This window comes from Erythrolamprus reginae, chromosome 2 (assembly GCF_031021105.1).
Source record: "Erythrolamprus reginae isolate rEryReg1 chromosome 2, rEryReg1.hap1, whole genome shotgun sequence".
Lineage (NCBI taxonomy): Eukaryota > Metazoa > Chordata > Lepidosauria > Squamata > Dipsadidae > Erythrolamprus > Erythrolamprus reginae.
Genome location: NC_091951.1, coordinates 212,996,435 through 213,019,149, shown reverse-complemented (window position 1 = coordinate 213,019,149; position 22,715 = coordinate 212,996,435). Strand labels below are relative to the sequence as shown.

At 41.5% G+C, this 22,715-nt stretch overlaps 1 protein-coding gene across 2 annotated transcripts in view; it reads left to right on the top strand.

Moving 5' to 3' along the window:
- Positions 1-22,715, top strand: part of ILVBL (ilvB acetolactate synthase like) — a 299,349-nt gene that overhangs the window by 12,559 nt on the left and 264,075 nt on the right. Inside the window, exon 1 of one of the 2 annotated variants that reach the window (XM_070741653.1) lies at positions 20,114-20,139. The exons of the other annotated variant lie outside the window; for it this stretch is intronic. The gene's annotated coding sequence lies outside the window, so the exon portion shown is untranslated. Of the gene's footprint in view, positions 1-20,113; positions 20,140-22,715 lie in introns of those variants that run through there. 2 annotated transcript variants of the gene reach the window in all.

Here is a 22,715-nt window from a genome sequence, read left to right as displayed (position 1 = left end):
GGATGTGGAAGTAAAAACACCATCTGCGCATGCGCGCCCTTTGTTCCATGGCCGCACATGCGCAGAAGGTGGAGCGACGCAAGTTCGGAGGCTGGCAATGCAATGGTGATTTTTCCGGGCTCCTCGCCGCTACCCACAGGGCAGCGCTGGCGGCAATGGCAATGGCAACCCTCCCTCCTTCCCTCCTTCCCTTCTCTCCCTCCTTTCTCAAAAAGCACTTAAACTGTAACTGTACTGTACTGTGTAATGACAGAATAAAACCCAATCAGCAATCAGTATGACGTCATCGGGCGGGAAAAACCGTGGTGTAGGAAAAAAAACGTGGACTTATTTTTTAATTAATATTTTTTGAAAAACCGCGTTGCAGCGTTCCGCGCTAATCGAGAACGCGCAAATCGAGGGATCACTGTACTAACAATAATAATAATATTCTACAGAGTCTACGGAGAGGGGCGGCATACAAATCTTAATAATAACAATAAATATAACAACAATAACAACAATAATAATAATAATAATAATAATAATAATAATAATAATAATGTGTTCCAGACTGATGAGCTGTATTCGAGGATGGATCTAGCAAAGGTTTTGTAAGATTTGTAGTGTGAGATTGCCGGAGCAGAATCTACCTAGGATTAGATTAACATTTCCTTAATAGATTAATTAATAAGATTAGATTAATATTTCCTTCTATTGGTTTTCACACGTTACATATCATCCAATTTTTAAGCAGATCTACAGTCTCTCTTGGATCAGCGGTATGAATAATAAATAATAATAATAAATAGTAAATAAATAAATAATAGTAAATAATAATAATAATAATAATAATTAAAAAAAATTAGATTTGGATGCCACCCCACAGACTCCGAAATGGACAATGATCTGTATAAAAAACCCCTACCGACCCTTCAGCCCAAAACTTCCCCTCCATCACGGGAAAGCGATGCAACAGAAGCTCCCTTAGCTGGCTATTTCAAACCAACCTCACCTTCCTCTGCCCCGCCCATCCGCCTTTCAGCCAATCCCATCCATCGGATTGTTACCCGCTCTTAGCCCAGCCCTTCCTGCCAACTGCCGACAGCCTCGGGGTTGCGCGCATGCGTGTTCCTCTCCCTCCCTCCCTCCTCCCTCCCTCCGCTCAGGTAACGTCTTTATTTATGTTCTCGTCTTTATGTCTGCTTTGCCCTTCGAGCCTTTGGGGGTTTAATGCCCGGGAAGGAGGGGCTTCTTCATGGCAGAGGGAAAAGTCCTGGACTGGATCTTGAGACAGGTCGTTTATTGGGGGGGGGGACCCTCAGGAGGGGATCGGAGAGGGGCGGCATACAAATCCAATTAAATAAATAAATAAATAAATACATCTGATCATCTATTGCAACAGTTTGAAAAGCAAAAGTGTTCGGAAACTTCAGATCGTGCAAAATGCAGCTGCGAGAGCAGTCATGGGCTTACCCAGGTATGCCCATGTTTCACCATCACTCCGCAGTCTGCATTGGCTGCCGATCAGTTTCCGGTCACAATTCAAAGTGTTGGTTATGACCTTTAAAGCCCTTCATGGCACTGGACCAGAATATCTCCGAGACCGCCTTCTGCCGCACGAATCCCAGCGACCGATTAGGTCCCACAGAGTGGGCCTCCTCCGGGTCCCGTCAACTAAACAATGTCGGTTGGCGGGCCCCAGGGGGAGAGCCTTCTCTTTGGCAGCACCGGCTCTCTGGAACCAACTCCCCCCGGAGATCAGAACTGCCCCTACTCTTCCTGCCTTCCGTAAACTCCTCAAAACCCACCTTTGCCGTCAGGCATGGGGAAACTAAACATCTTCCCCTGGGCACGTTGAATTTATATATGGTATGCTTGTGTGTGTGTATGTTAGTATAGGGTTTTTTCTTAAATTTATAATATTTTAATTAATTGGATCATGTATTGGATTGTCTTTTCACTTGTGAGCCGCCCCGAGTTTTCGGAGAGGGGCGGCATACAAATCCAAATAATAAATAAATAATAAATAAATAAAATCAATGCTGAAGTCAAATTCATTTAACGACCATGTTAATAAATTATCACCTACAGTTAACAACAATGGCCCAAAAAAGGTAGTAAAATGGGGCAAAACTCACTTAACAAATGTCTCACTTAACAGCTGAAAGTTTGGGATCAATCCTGGTTGTAAGTCGAGAAGCATCATGGACTGGCATTGACCAATCCGGTTTTGTGACATTATCGTAACGGCACCAGCGAGTGGCTACCAGTTCTTGTGAACCAGTCGGAAAGTTTATGAAAAGGGAGCTGTAAATAAAATAGATGTAGCTGTTGATGATAAGGGGCAAACTAATAATGATATTATTATTATTATTATTATTATTATTATTATTATTATTATTATTATTATTTATTAGATTTGTATTCCGCCCCTTTCCGTAGACTCGTTTCTCTCTTACTAGTATCATGTATATAAACATACTGCTCAAAAAAATAAAGGGAACACTTAAACAGAGAGGGGCAGCATACAAATCTAAATAATAATAATAATAATAATAATAATAACATTAACAATAATAATATTCTACGGAGTCTACGGAGAGGGGTGGCATACAAATCTAATTAATAATAATAATAATAATATTAACAATAATAATAATATTCTACGGAGTCTACGGAGAGGGGCGGCATACAAATCTAATTAATAATAATAATAATAATATTAAGAAAATAATAATAATAATATTCTATGGAGTCTATGGAGAGGGCTGGCATACACATCTAATTAATAATAATAATAATAAATATAATAATAAATATAATAATAATACTAATACTAATAATAATAATAATAATAATAATAATAATAATAATAATAATATTCTATGGAGAGGGGTGGCATACAAATCTTAATAATAATAATAAATATAACAACAACAAAAACAACAACAACAACAATAATAATAATAATAATGTGTTCCAAACAGATGAGCTGTTTTCGAGGATGGGTCTAGCAAAGGTTTTGTAAGATTTGTAGTGTGAGATTGCCGGAGCAGAATCTACCTAGGATTAGATTAACATTTCCTTAATAGATTAATTAATAAGATTAGATTAATATTTCCTTCTATAGGTTTTCACATGTTACATATCATCCAATTTTTAAGCAGATCTACAGTCTCTCTGGAATCAGCGGCAGCTCCAAATTTCACCCTTGTGGACTTCAACTCCCAGAATCCTCCAGTAAGCTACGGGTCTAAAACAGCATCTGGGCGGGGAGACGGCCTGCCACGCTTCCAATCCGCGGCCCGAGAGAGAGAGAGAGCGCCATTAGAAAAGGGGGAGGGAGGCGTGGCTTCTTGAAACTAGCCAATCCCGGGCTCCACTCATTCCAAAAGCGACTTTCCGCTTGCAGGCAACGGATCTGGCCAACGTAGATCTGCTGGCCCTTTGCTCGGAGCGCCCCCTGGAGGCCAGCCGCCCCGAAGCCGATGACGCCGAAGCAGGCTGAATTCCCATTGGTGCTGTCCCTCGTTCTGCCCCTCCCACCTCCAACAGCACACAGACGCAGAGAGGGAACCGGCGGGGCCAGGCAGGGTAGGCCAGAAGGAGGGGCCAGGGCCAGGTAATTCAGCCAGTTCAAATGAACACAGAGTTGGAAGGGACCTTGCAGGTCATCTAGTCCAACCCTCCGCCCATGCAATGGAACTTACATCTGTCTTTACCTAGGATGAAACTCCCAACCTCCTGACAAAGGGAGAACCGACTAAATCCCACCACTCCTCCCTTCCCTGTAGGGGCGGAATACAAATCTAATAAATAATAATAATAATAATAATAATAATAATAATAATAATAATAATAATATCATTATTAGTTTGCCCCTTATCAACAGCTAGGTCTATTTTATTTACAGCTCCCTTTTCATAAACCTTCGGACTGGTTCACAAGAACTGGTAGCCACTCGCTGGTGCGGTTACAATAATGTCACAAAACCGGATTGGTCAGTGCCAGTCCGTGGGCTATAAAGATGCTTCTCGACTTACGACTAGGATTGATCTCAAACTTTCAGCTGTTAAGTGAGACATTTGTTAAGTGAGTTTTGCCCCATTTTACTACCTTTTTTTGGCCATTGTTGTTAACTGTAGGTGATAAGTTATTAACATGGTCGTTAAATGAATTTGGCTTCAGCATTGATTTTGCTTTTCAAACTGTTGCAATAGATGATCAGATTTATTTATTTATTTAATTGGATTTGTATGCCGCCCCTTTCCGAGGGCTCGTGGTGGCTCACAGCATATACAAAAACCAGAACAATCATATAAATCCAATTAATACTACATTAAAAACAACCATTAAATTCTATTAAAAGAAAGTAAAACTTATCAAACCAATCATTCAACACAAGCTTGACTGTAAAAAATATGACTTCAGTAACCGAGTTGTCAAAGCATGGAACTCATTACCCGACTCCCTAGTGTCATCCCCAAACCGCGAGTATAAGTGTACTAGAGTGCCTTCCGTCCCCTGTCCTATTGCTCTCCTATATCTCCTATCCCTTTCTTCTATTCCTATATCTCTTCTTCTATTCTTTCATTGATATGTTCTATTCCTCTATCTTCTATTATTTCTTAGATATATTTTACTATGAGTATCTCCTCTATAACCTCCATTATGTATTTTAACTATGGGTATACCCACTAAAACCCTCATTGTGTACTGGACAAAATCAATCAATCAATCAATACATAATCAAAAGTCCAAAGAAAGTCTAGAGTGCCTTCCGTCCCCTGTCCTATTGTCTCCCCTATATCTCCTATATCTTTTCTTCTATTTCTATATCTCTTCTTCTATTCTTTCTTAGATATATTTTACTAACCATTATGTACTGTATTTTACTATATATACTGTATATCTATATGTATATCTATCTATCTATCTATCTATCTATCTATCTATCTATCTATCTATCTACATCTATCTGCCTGCCTACCTACCTACCTATTTATCCTATTATCTACCTACCTACCTACCTATTTATTATCTACCTACCTACCTACCAGGTATCTACCTATCCAGATTCCTAAGAGGTCAGTAAGGGGCGAGTACAAGTGCACTAGAGTCCCTTCCGTCCCCTGTCCTATTGCTCTCCTATATCTCCTATACCTTTCTTCTATTCCTCTATCTCTTCTTCTATTCTTTTATTGATATGTTTTATTCCTATAACTTCTCTTCTTTCTTAGATATATTTTACTATGAGTATCTCCTCTATAAGCTTCATTATGTATTTTACTATGGGTATACCCACTAAAACCGTCATTGTGTACTGGACATGATCTAAGTATTGCCCACAAGATCCTATGCTGCAACATCCTGCCATGTCAACGACTACTTCAGCTTCAACCACAACAACACAAGAGCACAACACAGATGCAAGCTTAAAGAGCTTAAAAGCTCATCTTGGCCAACAGGCTTGGGACTTTTAGATCTTCCCCCTGATCAATGAATGTTTCAAGTATGAATGTTGAATGATTGGTTTGATAGGTTTTACTTTCTTTTAATAGAATTTAATGTTTTTTTTTAATGTAGTATTAATTGTATTTATATGATTGTTCTGGTTTTTGTATATGCTGAATGACCATTTCACAGGGGTCGCATGGACCCTGGGAAAATAGACAAATTTCTCCTGGTATTAGGAACTAAAGCTTCTATTCTGGCATCTTGGAACATATTTTTACAATCTGACCAATCAGGCGTTTACAGTGGGGGCATCTCTCTGACCTTCCTGCCAATCAGCTCAAAGCTCTCTTGGGTGAATTGGTGCTAGACTTATGGTTGGGGGTCACCACAACATGAGAAACTGTATTAAGGTGTCGCGGCCTTAGAAAGGTTGCAGACCACTGTTCTATGATAATCAGAAGTTGGCCGGCCAGCCTTCTTTCTTTCTTTCTTTCTTTCTTTCTTTCTTTCTTTCTTTCTTTCTTTCTTGTATTTATATGGTGCTCATTCCAAATAGGACTCAGAGCAGCTAACAATAATCATAAATACAACAATGCTAAAAATAGAGCAATAAAATCAGCAATGCAATAAAAACAATAATATCCTACAAAACCATTCCTACTTGCAGTCAATCCTGATGCTGTACTGAAATTAGGCAAGTGGCAAGAAAGTGTGTGCTCTTTTCCCTTGTGGGACAGGTCTTATTAAATAAATAGATGCGCTTGGATTCAACAAGTACAGCTTAGGAAGGACAAAGGCAAAATGCTAATCCTACCATTCTGCTTTGGCCAGCCGTCAAATTTGGTTGCAAGCAGTTTTGAAATCTCCTGGCTTGAATGGGCTTCTGCCTGCAGTCTTAGCTTTGCTTATGAATGGAGCCATCTAGATAGTTGGCTCCCCTTTTTCAACAAGTTCTTTCTCTCCCTTAAGTGCTGGCATCTGCTGTGGGGCTATTAGACTTGGGGCTGCTTTCTCTGCCTCTTAAAGCATTTCTCCTTTATGGAAATGTAATCTACCCTTTTCAAATATTTCCCCAAATAGTTTTTTCTTCTGGGGTGGGGGCTTCCCACAAAACCTTTATCTGGAGCAGAAGTCAATTAAAAACAATGGAGGTGGGATGGATTGCAAGTCCTGCAACTCAGGGCCATCTGTTCATATCTGTCCCACAAGACTCCTGTTCGCACCCTCTAACCAAGCTATAATTCCCACATTGGGGTAAAGAAGCATGCTGTGGCCCAAGAAATTAAACTTGGTTCTGGTGTTAAGGAGACAGCTTAGTTGAGATAAGGGAGTGTTTATACACATGTTTTGGGAATGCCCGGTAGTGCAGAACTTTTGGGGGGAAAGTGCAAGAGGACACTAATAGGATGTTAAACATACGATGGACAGTTACAAAGGAAAGGGTGGTATTAAAAAGAATGAGGTGGGAGAAATAGTTTTAGGCTGGAAGGATGTGACAAAATGGACAATATAAAATTGGTATTGGTATAGGGTGGATCATATTCAATTTGAGATTTTGGATAAGAGGATGAATTTGGCCAATGAAACTGATCTGTGGAATCTGATGGGACGATCTGACAAGATAAGAGGACATATGGTCAGTAGATTTCGAGACCAAGCCATAAAGAATAAATCAGAATCACTTTATAATATGTAAATAGATATATTACTCTTGAGTTAAAATGGTATATAATATGCCCCCATTTTGGTGGAGGGGTATGAATGTTGTTTGGTGGCGGGCACTAAGAACACTGGGCACACAGTTATATGTTGTATGCTTTATTCTTAAAAATCAATAAAAATATTATTTTAAAAAGGAGACAGCTTAGTTCCAATAACAAAGACACTACTACACATAAACCAAAAACATTTTTCTTTTCACTCCACCCAAGCTTGAAGTCAATTGAATAAGGTTAAAAAAAAAATCAACTTTGGACCCAACGTTTTGCATCAAGAACAAGCTGTTAAAAGGGCATTTTAACCCCCTTCCACTGACCTGAATTCTTAGTCTTTTTCCCTATTTCCAGACTTCTCAAACTGACAAAAGCATCCAAGGCTGCTTTGCTTTATCGGGTTTTTTAAACTGAAGCTTTAGCTGAATAACAGCACCAACAATGAGTAACTGGGGTGGGGGGAGTTATGTTTGCCTATCCCAGTAAAGCAGCCTTTTACAATTGACAGATGGAGATTTGGTCAATTCCGATGGTTTTCAAATTATTATTATTAGAAACATAGAAGATTGACGGCAGAAAAAGACCTCATGGTCCATCTAGTCTGCCCTTACACTATTTCCTGTATTTTATCTTAGGACGATGTATGTTTATCCCAGGCATGTTTAAATTCTGTTACTGTGGATTGACCAACCACGTCTGCTGGAAGTTTGTTCCAAGCCTCTACTCCTCTTTCAGTCAAATAATATTTTCTCATGTTGCTTTTGATCTTTCCCCCAACTAACTTCAGATTGTGCCCCCTTGTTCTTGGGTTCACTTTCCTATTAAAAACACTACCCTCCTGTGTTGTAATCATAGGTTCAAGTTTGTTCCAAGCATCTACTTCTTTCAGTCAAATAATATTTTCTCATGTTGCTTTTGATCTTTCTCCCAACTAACTTCAGATTGTGCCCCCTTGTTCTTGTGTTCACTTTCCTATTAAAAACACTTCCCTCCTGTGTTGTAATCATAGGTTCAAGTTTGTTCCAAGCATCTAGTTCGTTCAGTCAAATAATATTTTCTCATGTTGCCTTTGATCTTTCCCCCAACTAACTTTAGATTGTGCCCCCTTGTTTTTGGGTTGACATTATTATTACTATTATTATTATTATTATTATCATCATCATCATCATCATCATCATCATTATTTTTATTGGATTTTTTAAGTGGACCAGTTTAACTTCACAGAAGTTTGATTTACCTGGAGTTCTATTGTGTTGTTGAAGGGTTCCCTTTGTTTAGTTTTTTTGAGCAATATATCTCTTCCATTTTATTTATATAAACCTAGGTAGGTAGGGAGGTAGATAATAGATAGATAGGTAGGTAGGTAGATAATAGATAGGTAGGTAGATAATAGATAAGTAGGTAGGTAGGGAGGTAGATAATAGATAGGTAGGTAGATAATAGATAGATAGGTAGTTAGGTAGATAGATAATAGATAGGTAGGTAGGTAGATAAAAGATAGGTAGGTAGTAGATAATAGATAGGTAGATAGCTGGTAGGTAGGTAGATAATAGATAGGTAGGTAGGTAGATACTAGATAGGTAGATAGCTGGTAGGTAGGTAGGTAGGTAGGTAATAGATACATAGGTAGATAATAGATAGGGAGTGTTGTGTTTGGGCCTGGGCCAGCTGTTGTCCCCACAGATGGGGGAGACGCGGCACACAGTAACTCTGAAAGCCTGGCTGACAGCCAGGATGATGCAGCTGACAGCCAGGAAGAGGTAGCCAGCAGTCAGGACGAGGGAGCAGAGCCAGGACGAATTGGCAGACAGTTCAGGGAAAGGGGCTGACAATTCATCAGACAGTTTATCTTCGCTCAGCTCGTCTGCAGGACAATACATCAATTTACGCAGCCGTAGGGCCTTACAAAGAAGGGGTCGATTTAAGAAGTAGGATAACCACCCCTGGGCTGGGTGTGGTTCCCTTAATGAGGGCTAAACAGCATAAAAATGGAACGGGGCCAAAGCAAACTGTGGCTGATTATCTGGGTGGTTTGTAGTTTGATCCTGCTCTGAAGTTCCTGCTCATGGATTGCACTACAGCTTTGGGGGAATTGAACACTCTGGGACAAGCTGCTGCTTTTGTGCTGTGAATATTCAGAGACTCTTGGACTATTTCTGCTCTGTGACTTTTGTATGGGTTGGCTTTCACTGAACTTTGCAGTTGACTGAATTTTGCAACGAATCCTCTTTATTTCTCCTGAAAGTAAGGACCATTTGCTTTAAGCTTTTTTCTTTACTGTTGAAATACAAGTTTGCTACTTAACGCTCCACGTGTGTGTTTGACCTTCTTTATTGGACAATTAATCATTGCTTGAGGCCGGTCAGGCAGAACAGGTAGGTAGGTAGGTAGGTAGGTATGTGTGTGTGTGTGTGTATATATATATATATATATATATATATATATATATATATATATATATATATATATATACACACAGTGATCCCCCGCTCGTTGCGAGGGTTCCGTTCCAGGACCCCCCGCAACGAGCGGGTTTTCGCGAAGTAGCGCTGCGGAAGTAAAAATACCATCTGCGCATGTGCAGATGGTGTTTTAAACTTCCGCAGCGCTAGCGAGGAGCCGAAGATTGGGGGGCGGCGAGCGAGCGAGCGAAGCCAAGCCGGCAGCAATGTCGCCGCCGCTGCAGCCAACGCGCGCTACGATCTTCCGGGCCAGCCAGGCTCCGTCACGGAAGGCAGCCGCTTGGCCCGGGATGCTGGGCCGAGAGGAGCCGGGCTTGATCCGCTGAGCCTGGCTGGCCCGGAAGATCGTAGGGCGCGTTGGCTGCAGCGGCGGCAACATTGCTGCCGGCTTGGCTTCGCTCGCCGCTGCAGCCAACGCGCGCTACGATCTTCCGGGCCAGCCAGGCTCAGTCACGGAAGGCAGCTGCTTGGCCCGGGATGCTGGGCCGAAAGGAGCCGGGCTTGAAGATCGCAGCGCGCGTTGGCTGCGGTGGCGAGGGCTTGCGATGGAGGGTGGAGGAAGCGGCCATGGGAGGGCGAGCTGCCTCAGGGAGGAGGATCGGGCGGGACCAGGTGGGGGCTGGAATTTCTCCGCCAGTGCGAAGGGCGGGCGAGCGGCGAAGGGCGGGCGAGCGGGTGCTGGGGAGGGCTTCTCGCCCCTCCCGCCAGCAAGAGGGGGGAGCGAACAGCGTGGGCAGGCGAAGGGCGGGGCGAGCGGCAGCGAGGAGTTTGCGTGGGCGGTGGGGAAACTCCTCGCTGATGCCAGCAAGAGGGGGAAGACCCAGCGAAGCCGCCCAGCAGCTGATCTCCCGGTTGCCATCTACGCATGCGTGCCCATAGAAAAAAAAAGGGCACGCATGCGTAGATGGTATTTTGACTTCCGGGTTGAAAAATCGCAAATTACCCTGTTCGCAATGGTCGGGGACGCAATAACCGGGGGATCACTGTATATACATATATATATATATACACACACACATATAGATATATATATAGTAAAATACATAATGAAGGTTAGTAAAATATATCTAAGGAAGAATAGAAGAAGAGATATAGGAATAGAATAAAAGATATAGGAGATATAGGAGAGACAATAGGACAGGCTACGGAAGGCACTCTAGACTTTCTTTCGGCTTTTGATTATGTATTGATTGATTGATTGATTGATTGATTTTGTCCAGTATACAATGAGGGTTTTAGTGGGTATACCCATAGTTAAAATACATAATGGAGGTTATAGAGGAGATACTCATAGTAAAATATATCTAAGAAATAATAGAAAAGAAGGTATAGTAATAGAACAGTGTGTCCCAACCTTTTTTGAGCCGCGGCACATTATTCATATTTTCAAAATCCTGGGGAACATTGAAGGGGGGGGGGGGGGGCTAAAGAAAGGTTTGGACAAAAAAAAACCTCTCTCTTCCTCCCTTTTGCTCTATTTCTCCCTCTTTCTCTCTTTTCCTTCCTTCCCTTCTTTTTCTCTCTCCATCCCTCTTTCTTTCTTCCTCTCTTTTTTGCTCTCTTTCTCTCTCCCTCCTTCCCTTCCTCTATGTCTTTCTCTCTCCCTTGCTCTCTCTCTCTGTCTCTCTTGCTATCTCTTTCTTGCTTTTTTCTCTCTTTCTTGCTCTCTCTCTCTCTCTTTCACTGTCTCTTTCTCTTTGCCTCTCTTGCTATCTCTCTTTCTTTCTCTTTCTCTGCCTCTCTTGCTATGTCTCTCTTTCTCTCTTGCTATGTCTCCCTTTCTCTCTCTCTCTCTCTGCCTCTCTTGCTATGTCTCTCTTTCTTTCTCTCTTTCTCTCTCTCTTGCTATGTCTCTCTTTCTCTCTCTCTCTCTGCCTCTCTTGCTATGTCTCTCTTTCTCTCTTGCTATGTCTCTCTTTCTTTCTTTCTCTCTCTCTTTCTGCCTCTCTATGTCTCTTTCTCTCTTGCTATGTCTCTCTTTCTTTCTCTCTCTTTCTCTCTCTCTCTCTTGCTATGTCTCTCTTTCTCTCTCTCTCTCTCTGCCTCTCTTGCTATGTCTCTCTTTCTCTCTCTCTCTCTGCCTCTCTTATATGTCTCTCTTTCTTTCTTTCTCTCTCTCTCTCAGCTGACTGCAACGGGAGCCCTGACGGAGGCACTTGCAGCGCCCCGCCCAGCTGGAGCTTCCCTGGCGTCGGCGGCAGGGTGGAGGCACCAACGGTGGGGATTGGATGTGCTGCTGGACGCCGTACATGCAGGTGCTGCGGGCCTGGCATATACAGCGTCCAGCAGCACGTCCAACCGCCATCGTCGGTGCCTCCACCCTGGAGCTCCCTGGAGCTCCCTCTCGCCACCGCCGCCATCTCCCCGTGACTGCCTGCGGCCGCTGCAGCCACCACCGCCCCCGCTCCCAAAGGACACTTGCCGGGTCCCAAAGGACACTTGCCGCCGACGCCAGGGAAGCGCCAGCTGGGCGGGGTGCTGCCGGTGCCTCCGACCCGGCTCCTGCCCGATGCCGCGGTTTCTGGCGCTCTCCTGCTGGGCCCCAAAGAAGGAAGTCGGGAAAAAGGCATGAAGAATGAAGCTCTCCTTCTTCCTGCCTTCCTTCTTTGGGGCCCAGCAGGAGAGCGCCGAAAACCGCGGCATCGTGTAGGAGCCGGGGGACAGCTACGAGCGGGGAGCTCCAGGCCGCGGCACACCGGTTGGGAAACGCTGTAATAGAACATATCAATGAAAGAACAGAAGAAGAGATATAGGAATAGAAGATATAGGAAATATAGGAGAGCAATAGGACAGGGGACAGAAGGCACTCTAGTGCACTTGTACTCGCCCCTTACTGACCTCTTAGGAATCTGGATAGGTCAACCGTGGATAATCAAAGGGTAAAGTGTTGGGCGTTTGGGGATGACACTATGGAGTCCGGTAATGAGTTTCACGCTTCGACAACTTGGTGACTGAAGTCATATTTTTTACAGTCAAGTTTGGAGCGGTTCATATTAAGCTTGAATCTGTTGTGTGCTCTTGTGTTGTTGTGGTTGAAGCTGAAGTAGTCGCCAACAGGCAGGACATTGCAGCATAGGATCTCGTGGGCAATACTTAGATCAAGTTTAAGGCGTCGTAATTCTAAGCACCCGAATCTTCGGAGAGGGGTGGCATACAAATATAATAAATAATAAATAATAATAATATTTGTGAATAAAAACTTATTTTTTTTAAAAAAAGAATCCTTCACTGTCTCCCCTACACAAAAAGGCATATATTAACGCACACACACACACACAAAAAAGAAATATACTTTTCAGGTGTGAATGAGGAGGGGTTGGGTCATTCCACTCCCTGACCGTTTAAGACCTGCTGGGTGTCTTCTCTGCTCTTTAGCACAATTTGAGGCTACACTATGAAGGGAGGACTCTTCTCATTTGCAAGTCTCTCCCAGATTTCTCTCACCATGAGTCATCTTTTTTGCAGCCACAAAATGTTTTTCCAGGTATTTTTTAAAAATACACAACAACCCCCCCCCCCCACCTGTGAGTCGATCTCCTGTGTTTACTCAAGGTACTTTTTTTTTTTGGAAACTGCAACTGACAAACCGGCTGTGCAGATGGAAACCCGGTCCTGGACTCACAGCCACAATGGGGATCAGAGTTGTGTTGCTGAACTGGGCGGTTGATAAGCGAAGGGCACCCAATTTTGTTGCCACAGTGGTTGTAAGCAAATCAAAAAAAGGGGCTGTGCAGCATGTCTTTATTATTATTATTATTATTATTATTATTGTTATTATTTATTAGATTTGTATTCCGCCCCTCTCCGTAGACTCGTTTCTCTCTTACTAGTATCATGTATATAAACATACTGCTCAAAAAAATAAAGGGAACACTTAAACGGAGAGGGGCAGCATACAAATCAAATTAATAATAATAATATAATAATAATAATAATAATATTCTACGGAGTCTATGGAGAGGGGCGGCATACAAATCTAATTAATAATAGTAATAATAATACTAACAACAACAATAATAATAATAATAATAATAATAATATTTTATGGAGTCTACGGAGAGGGGCGGCATACAAATCTAATAATAATAATAAATATAATAGTAATAATATTCTACGGAGTCTATGGAGAGGGGTGGCATACAAATCTAATTAATGATAATAATAATAAATATAATAACAATAATAAATATAATAATAATAATAATACTAACAACAACAATAATAATAATATTCTATGGAGTTTACGGAGAGGAGCGGCATACAAATCTTAATAATAATAATAATAATAATAATAATAATAATAATAAATATAATAAATATAACAAGAACAACAACAACAACAACAACAATAATAATAATAATAATAATAATAATAATAATGTGTTCCAGACAGATGAGCTGTATTCGAGGATGGGTCTAGCAAAGGTTTTGGCTCCTAAACCTTGCAGGTTTCTCCTAGCGCCCTTCACCGCCAACCAGCCAGCCCCAGCCCCTTTCTGGAGACAAGAACCTTCGACACGTTGGAGGAGCACTTTGGTCTCAGGGATGGAGGCTGCGGACACAGCAGGTATATCAGCACCTCTGCCGTGTCTGGCTAAACCCCCTTCTCTCCTCTCCCAGCCTTCCTTTAATTCTGCCTTAAAGGGAAAGTCTCTCCCTCCAGAAGAGCCCATGCGAAGGAGACCCTGTGATGCCCCCAGTGCCATCCATCCAATGCAGCCACTTTCCAGGGATTTTGAGCAGAGCCTCCCTGAGGTGGTCCAGACTCCCCAAGGATGCTGAGGTTGCCATGGAGAGCTCCAGCCAATGAGCTCAGCAGGAGCCTCTGATGTCACAAGCAAAGGCTATCATTGGCTTGGACCGGATATTTGAACAATATCTACCAATCAGCTGCCTTCCCATGGGGGGTATGGATTATCTATGGATGAGCCCCCAATTTCTTCAGCCAAAGCGTCTCCCTGTGAAGGGGGACCATTGGTTGCCTGGAGAGGCTGGGAAACCCCAGATTCTGCCCTTCCTTCTCTGGGGGTGAAATCAGAATGTTATCCCTTGAATCTGGTATCAGAGATCCAGAGAATCCGAGTTTTCCTCTCCAGGGGAGATGAAAGGGAAATAGGCATAAAAGATCAGATAGGATTCATGTTCAAAAGGCCTTGCGGGAAGGGGCCTAAAGAAACCACATGGGTCTTTGCCAGCTTTAGCTGTTCAACAGACTGCCTGAGGAGGCCAGATATGATTTAAAGACCAGAGCACACACTGCCCCTTGTAGGCAATGAGAAGGACAGCTAAAGCAGGGAAAGGCCCAGGGGAGGAAGGTCCCTGGGTGCTGACTGTGGAATTCTGGGAGTTGAAGTCCACTCATCTTCAGGTTGCTAAGATTGGGAAACATGCTCTAGCAAACCCCACATTGGGCAGTTGGGGGGGGGGGATCATCATTGAAGTATCTTCCAGCTCAATTTCCCCATTATTTTAACTGTTTCCCTCTTTATGGAGGGTAAAAGAATCCTCTCCAAAAAGGGACATGGGCAACAAAATGGAGGATCTGCAGGGTCTTTGCGAGCTTTAGCTGTCCGTCTCACTGCCTGCAGCAGACCCCACGTTTGACTTAAAAGACCAGTCCACAGTCTCTTCCTACATGCAGGACAGCTGAAGCTAACTTGGGAGGGGGGTTGGTTGGTGTGTGTGAGTGGCTGCTAAAGAGGTACTTGACAAATTGGATATGACAAAAATGACATTATAAATCCCCTCAAAGTTTCTGTTTTTTAAAAAATAGTTTTTATTGGATTTTTTAAGTGGACCAGTTTGACTTCACAGAAGTTTGATTTACCTGGAGTTCTATGCCTTTTGTCCCCTGTCCTATTGTCTCTACTATATCTCATATATCGTATCTACTATTCTTCTATTCTCATCCTCTTATACTATTTATTTATTGATTGATTCATTTTGTCCAATACACAATAAGGGTTTTAGTGGGTATACACATAGTAAAATACATAATGAAGGTTATAGAGGAGATACTATTAGATTGGTATGGCGCCCAAGGACTCAGAACTGCAACTTGAATTACGTTTCAGATTTTAATTTCACTTCTTCAATCTTCCCAAGTATTTATTTCAAATGGCTATATCTATCTATCTATCTATCTATCTATCTATCTATCTATCTATCATCTACCTACCTACCTACCTACCTACCTATTATCTACCTACCTACCTATACTATGCTATACTATGCTATTCCTATTCCATTCTATTTTTTCTATGCTATGCTAAGCCATGCCATTCCTATCCACCCATCCATCTACCTACCTTTTCTAAATATTCCTATTCCACTCTGTTTTATTCTATTATATTATATCCTGCAGGCATTTTTATGGGTGTTCAAGCCCTTTCCACACCCCAGATCCGATCCTATCCAACATGTTATGCTATGCTATGCTATTCCATTCTTTCTATCCTATCCTATCCTATGCAAAGCCAAGCCAAGCCAGTCCTCTCCTCTCCATCCATCCATCCACCTACCTACCTTTCCAATTTCTACTCCATTCCATTCTGTTTTATTCTATCCGATCCTATCCTATATCCTATGCTAGGTGAAAGAAAGGAAAGACAATTGGACAGGGGACGAAAGGCACACCAGTGCACTTATGTACGCCCCTTACTGGCCTCTTAGGAACCTGTAGAGGTCAATCGTGGAGAGTCTAAGGGAGAAGTGTTGGGGGTTAGGGGTTGACACAATTGAGTCCGGTAATGAGTTCCACGCTTCGATAACTCGATTGTTGAAATCATATTTTTTACAGTCAAGTTTGGAGCGGTTCGTATTAAGTTTGAATCTGTTCCGTGCTCTTGTGTTATTGCAGTTGAAGATGAAGTAGTCATTGACCGGTAGGACGTTGCAGCATATGATCTTGTGGCAATACTCAAATCGTGTTCTAGGATTTCTAGGCCCAGGATTGTTAGTCTATTTTCGTAGGATATTCTGTTTCGAGTGGAGGAGTGAAGGGCTCTTCTGGGGAAATATCTTTGGACATTTTCAAGGGTGTTGATGTCTGAGATGTGGTATGGGTTCCAGACAGATAAGCAGTAGTCTAGGATGGGTCTGGCAAAAGTTTTGTAGGCTCTTGTGAGTAGTGTGAGATAGCCTGAGCAGAAGCTGCGTATGATCAGGTTAACAACTCTGGAAGCTTTTTTGGCGATATTGTTGCAGTGGGCTTTAGCACTTAGGTCATTCGATATTAGTATTCCAAGGTCTTTTACTGAGTGTGGGTTAGCAGTGAGAGATTGTTTATTCAATTGCTATTATCCCTGCCTAACAAAGCAGCTCAGTCAGTGGATAACCATACCATCCCCAAAGCTATTGCTATATGCTAAATAATAATTAATATATGAATTAAAATACAGTGGGTTATCCCTAAACTCTCATGTTGCTGGCATCAAGCTTAAATATGTATGGAGAACAAAAAGCACCTGCCATTACTGCCTTTTACTATGCAAGAGTATCAGGGGTTCAGTTTTGATTTATTCTGATACCCTCCTTGGTTAAATCCCTTTCCCCTTTTGAACTCCTACATTGTCCTTAAAGTGTGTAGACTTTTTAGTCTTTTGATATACAAGACAACTCAGCTTGGACAAACTGAACTCGCAGAAGACCCTCACTCAGTCAAAGACCTTGGAGTACTCATTTCCAATGAGCAGAGCCCACTGCAACAGCATTGCCAAAAAAGCACTGAGTCACAAACTTAATTCTACCCAGCTTCTTCTCTAGAAGCACTGATCTATTAACCAGAGCATACAAAACATTTGTCAGACCAATTCTTGAATACAGCTCACCTGTATGGAATCCACACTGCATAACTGACATTAATACAATTGAAGGAGTCCATAAATACTTCACAAGAAGAGTCCTCCACTCCTTCTCACACAACAATTTACCTTACTCCTCCAGACTTCAATTATTATGTTTAGAAAATTTACAGCTACAGATACGATTTCAGCAATAGAATGGTCAACGCCTGGAATTCACTACCCAACTCTGTTGTTCCTTCCTCTCTGTACAACAAATCTAATATTTAAAATAAATAAAAGGCCCTTATTAAACAACCAAACATACACACAAACATACCATGCATAAACTATATAGGCCCAGGGGAGATGTCTCAATTCCCCCATGCAGAGGTGGGTTTTAACCCTGCTGTTCAGTTCGAAAAAACTCCCTAATCTTATGTTCCCTTGTCTATTTGACCCGGACTGCAAATTGATCATTTTAGGTACTTATATTTGGTCTTTTTAAAGCTTTTTTCACCTGGAAACAAGTTTGAACATTTCTGCACACAATGGAATGAAAATTGAACTGAACAAATTAATCCTTATTGGTTTATTTTGCACATAAATGTGCCTCCCCCCCCCCATTTTTGTGAATTCTTTTTAGGTATATTGATAATTTTGCCTGCAAAATGCATTATATTTTACTAAATTGGTATGGGACTGGTAGCTTGAACACTTCTGAACATAATGATATGAAACTTGAACTGGAAAAATTGATGCATATTCATTTATTTTGCAAATAAAAGTCTCTCCCGGCCTATATCAATTGATATAAAAATTATGCTGTTAATTTCAAACTTACATACAGTGGTACCTCGGTTCTCGACCACAATCCGTTCCAGAAGTGTGGTTGAGAACCGATTTGGTTGAGAACCGAATTAATTTATCCCATAGGAAATAATGGAAATGGATTTAATTGGTTCCCAGCCCATTGACTTGCTGGGAACCAATTAAATCTACAGTATTTCCTCTATTTCCTATGGAATAAGTATCTGAGGGGACGGGGTGAGAGGGAAGGGGAGTCGGAATCCCAACACGCCCCTCCTGGCCGCCCTCTTAACAGCCTCCCAGTCTCTACCTTGTAACTGCTCCAAGCTGCAGGAAGGGTAGGGCTGGCTGCAATACCGGCAGCTTTGGGGGGCTCCTTTCCTCAGCGGTTCAGTTCGGTACCTCCAGGCAGCTGCACCAACTTTTTCCTTCCCAGCAGCGACGGCTCCGGCGGCTTACCTTCATCACATGACGTTCCTGACGCTGCTGCTCCTCATAGGGAAGCCGCCGGAGCCGCCGCCGCCGGGAAGGAAAAAGTTGGTGCAGCTGCCTGGAGGTACCGAACTGAACCGCTGAGGAAAGGAGCCCCCCGAAGCTGCCGGTATTGCAGCCAGCCCTACCCTTCTTGCAGCTTGGAGCAGTTACAAGGTAGAGACTGGGAGGCTGTTAAGAGGGCGGCCAGGAGGGGCGTGTCGGGATTCCGACTCCCATTCCCTCTCACCCCGTCCCCTCAGATCTTACATTTCGGATAGTAAACAAAATTTTCTGTTCAGTATCCGAATTTTTGTTTGGATACCGAAGCAAATTTTTGCAGAAAATTTTGTTTGAAATCCGAAATGTATGAAAAACAAGGCGTTTGAGAACCGAGGTACCACTGTACTTGGTTTTAGTAAAATGGATTTCTTTCATAAGATTAGTTGTCTGGCTACAATATGCTTGCTTTTCAAAAGGATATTCCAAATATTTCTAGCCAAATATATATAAAAAGTGAAAATAATGGCACACAGCAAGGCCTGGGGGGGGGGTGGCCCTTTTGTGGCAAAAATAAACCAATAAAAATCATTTTTTTCAGTTCATTCCTATTTTTCTTATGTTTAGGATTGTTCAATTTAGTATATCAAAACTTTTGGGGGAATATTCCTTAGAGATTTGTAGCCTAAAAAAATATAAATTGACAAAAAATATAAATTGACATGGGGGAGGGGCTTTTTGATCAAAATAAAAATATAAGCCTCAATTTTTTCAGTTCAATTTTCATATCATTATGTTCATAAATGTTCAAACTAGTTTTCCAGTGGAAAAAGACCAAATTCAAGTACCTAAAAAAAATCATTTTGTTTCGGGTCTATATGACCCAAAACAGAGTAAACGTGACTCTTTTTTTTTGCCCAGAAAAGTTTTTCCCCCACCCCCACAAATATTTTTATGATGATCAGCCATGTTAAAATGAGTAAATGAATGCATAAGATATTAAAAATATTTCTGATTTGAAGCCTGCGTAAATATAAAGTGAAAATGTTTGCAAGCAGCCAAGGGGGGGGGGGATTATTTATGATTGTAAACAACCAATAAGAAGCATTTCTTTCAGTTCATTTATATTTTTCTTATATTCAGAAATGTTCAAACTACCAATCCCACACCAACTTTAGTAAAATTGAACACATTTTGCAAGCAAAACTATCCAAAAATATTTCACAAAAACGGGGGGGGGGGCATGCATTCTATCAGCAAAATAGACCAATAAGAATTATTTTTTCATTTCAATTTTCATATCATTGCGTGCAGAAATGTTCAGACTACTTTCCAAGTGAAAAAAGTTTTCAAATTGACCAAACATAAGCACTTCAAATGAAGAGTTTTCGGTCCGGGTCAGGGTGACCCGGGAACAGAAGAAGTGTGACTTTTTGTTTTTCAGCAAGAAAGAAACCCCAATCAGTAAGTCAGCAATTTGTTCAGTTGTGGGCACATAGTGTAATTTTACGAATCCTTGTTTTACGTATTCTCTTGCATTCTTATATCTTGTGTCGATGTTCTGTGAATGAGCTCCAACATATTCAGTTTCAGATACGAACGTAACTGAAACATTGTCCTCCATAATAACAATTGGTTTCATGGGATCGCCCCAAATACTATCAACGAGAGCAGAAACACAGGCTAATGCATTACAACAATCAGAAACACAAGCATATTCAGCTTTAGTGGAAGAACAAGAAATAAAATTCTGCTTTCTAACTTTCCAATAAATTGGACAACCATTCAAAAACATTATATAACCAGAAGTACTTTTACGTGTTTCTTTATCACCTGCCCAGTCAGCATCTGCATAACAAATCAATTCAGGATACTTGTCGTGTTTCGGCTCTAGGAACAACTTCATGTCCTTGGTATGCTTCATATATGTCAGCAGTCTCTTTATGCATGTCCAATGAAATGTAGTTGCTTTGCCAACATGCCTTGACAAAAGATTCACACTCAGTGAAATGTCGGGTCTTGTCCAACTGCTAATAGTGACCCAATTACTGACCAATGAAGCGTTTGGTCTTCAAATTGAGGACAATCTAACAACCTGTAAAAATCAGTTTGCATAGGAGAACGACATGGATGTGCGTTAGACATGTTACAATTGTGCAAAAGTTGATCAACCTTGTTCTCTTGTGATAGACAAAACCCCTTCTGAGTCTTTTCAATCTGAACTCCTAGATAATCATGAATGTGCCCTAAGCTTTTCAATGTAAAGTGTCTTTCTAAACCTTTTGCAAAAACTTCACTCATACGTTTGTTAGGACCAGTATAAACAATATCATCAACATAAATAAGTATAATTTCATAAACATTACCTTGCCCTTTTGTAAACACGCATTCATATGAGTCGGACTAAATAAAGCCCATTGAATTTAGCTTCTCAATGAGGCAGCGATGCCACGAGGACGGACTGTTTCAAACCATAAAGACAATTTTGCAGTTACCAGACATCCCCTTCTCGATCCTGGAACCCGGGTGCGCTCTTCAGGTAGATGTCTTCATTTAGATCAGCATTCAAATAAGCAGTTTCAACATCAAACTGGAAAACTTCTAAATTCAAGGCAATAGCTGTGGTTAGGGCAATTTTGACACTTTCATTTTTAACTGTAGGTGAAAATGTATCTGTGTAGTCTTCAGGATACACCTGTGAGTACCCTGTGCTACTAGTCTTGATTTGTATATTTTCTCATAATTTGGTTTTTGTTTAATTCTGTAGACCCATCGTGTGCCAATAATCTTCTTATTCGTTGGAGGCTCAACATATTGAAACACTTTAAGTTTCTTTAAACTGTCCAGTTCATTTTCCATAGCCTCATACCATTTTTCTTGTTCAGACTCAGGCAAATGTTTTATTTGAGAAAAGTTCTCAGGAGGAAGTGTAACATTGTTACATAGAAAAGGAAAAGGTTTCTGTAATACTTGCTGTTGGTATCTCCTTGGAGGAATTCCTTTCGTGGTTCTCTCCGAACGTCTTGGAACTGTGGTCCATCCTTCATATTGGTCATCTCCGTCTCCAATTGCATCACTAGGAACGTCATCTGCGACTATTGAAGACTGTGTATCATCTCTTGTAGGAACATCATCTGGAGCAGCTGCCTGTGGATCAGGTTGCGCTGTACCTTGAACATCATCTTTAGGAAAATAAACTGAAGTATCATTACTGTGTATTCTGGACCAATTTGTATCTTCCTCAAATTTAGCTGAATTAGAAATAACAGCTCTGTGATTAGGGTCAGCAAATTTGTAAAACTTAGAACGTTCATCAAAACCTATAAATCTCAGTCTTTCTGATACTGGACCTCCTTTCTTTCTTTGAACCAGTGGAATGTTAACCATGGCATATGAGCCAAAAATGTGGAGGTTTTGAGTATCAGGCTTCTTTGCATGAAGCATGTAGTAAGGAGTTTGATCTATAACACTGCTTCAAGTGCGGTTAACAATGTAATTAGCATACCTGAGTGCTTCACCCCAATAGAAATTGTCCATATCAGCGTCTTCTAGAAGGCAACGGAACATAGTCCGTAGGACCCCTAGTCTTCGTTCTACAATCCCGTTAAGCTGGGGGGAGTAAGGTGCTGACGCTTGATGATGGATTCCATTTCTCCTTATCCATCCTTGGAATTGTTGCGACATGAATTCTCCACCACGATCACTTTGTATTCTTCTGATGCGGACACCATGTTGAGTGAGTACCTCTGCAGCAAAGTCTTTAAAGATCTGAAAGGTCTCAGATTTTTGTTTCATTAGGTACACATACCCATATCTAGAATAACTATCAACAATAGTCAAGAAATACTTACAGTTACTTTTAGTAGGCCGAAATGGATCGACAATGTTGGTATGAACCAAACCAAAAATGCGTGTAGACAAACGTGTGGCATGCTTAGCAATAGGTGCTGCTTTTGATTTCGACGAGTTACAGACCGAACAGTCTAAATGAACTTTGCAATTACAGTAGTACCTCTAGATACGAGCTGCTCTACATGCGA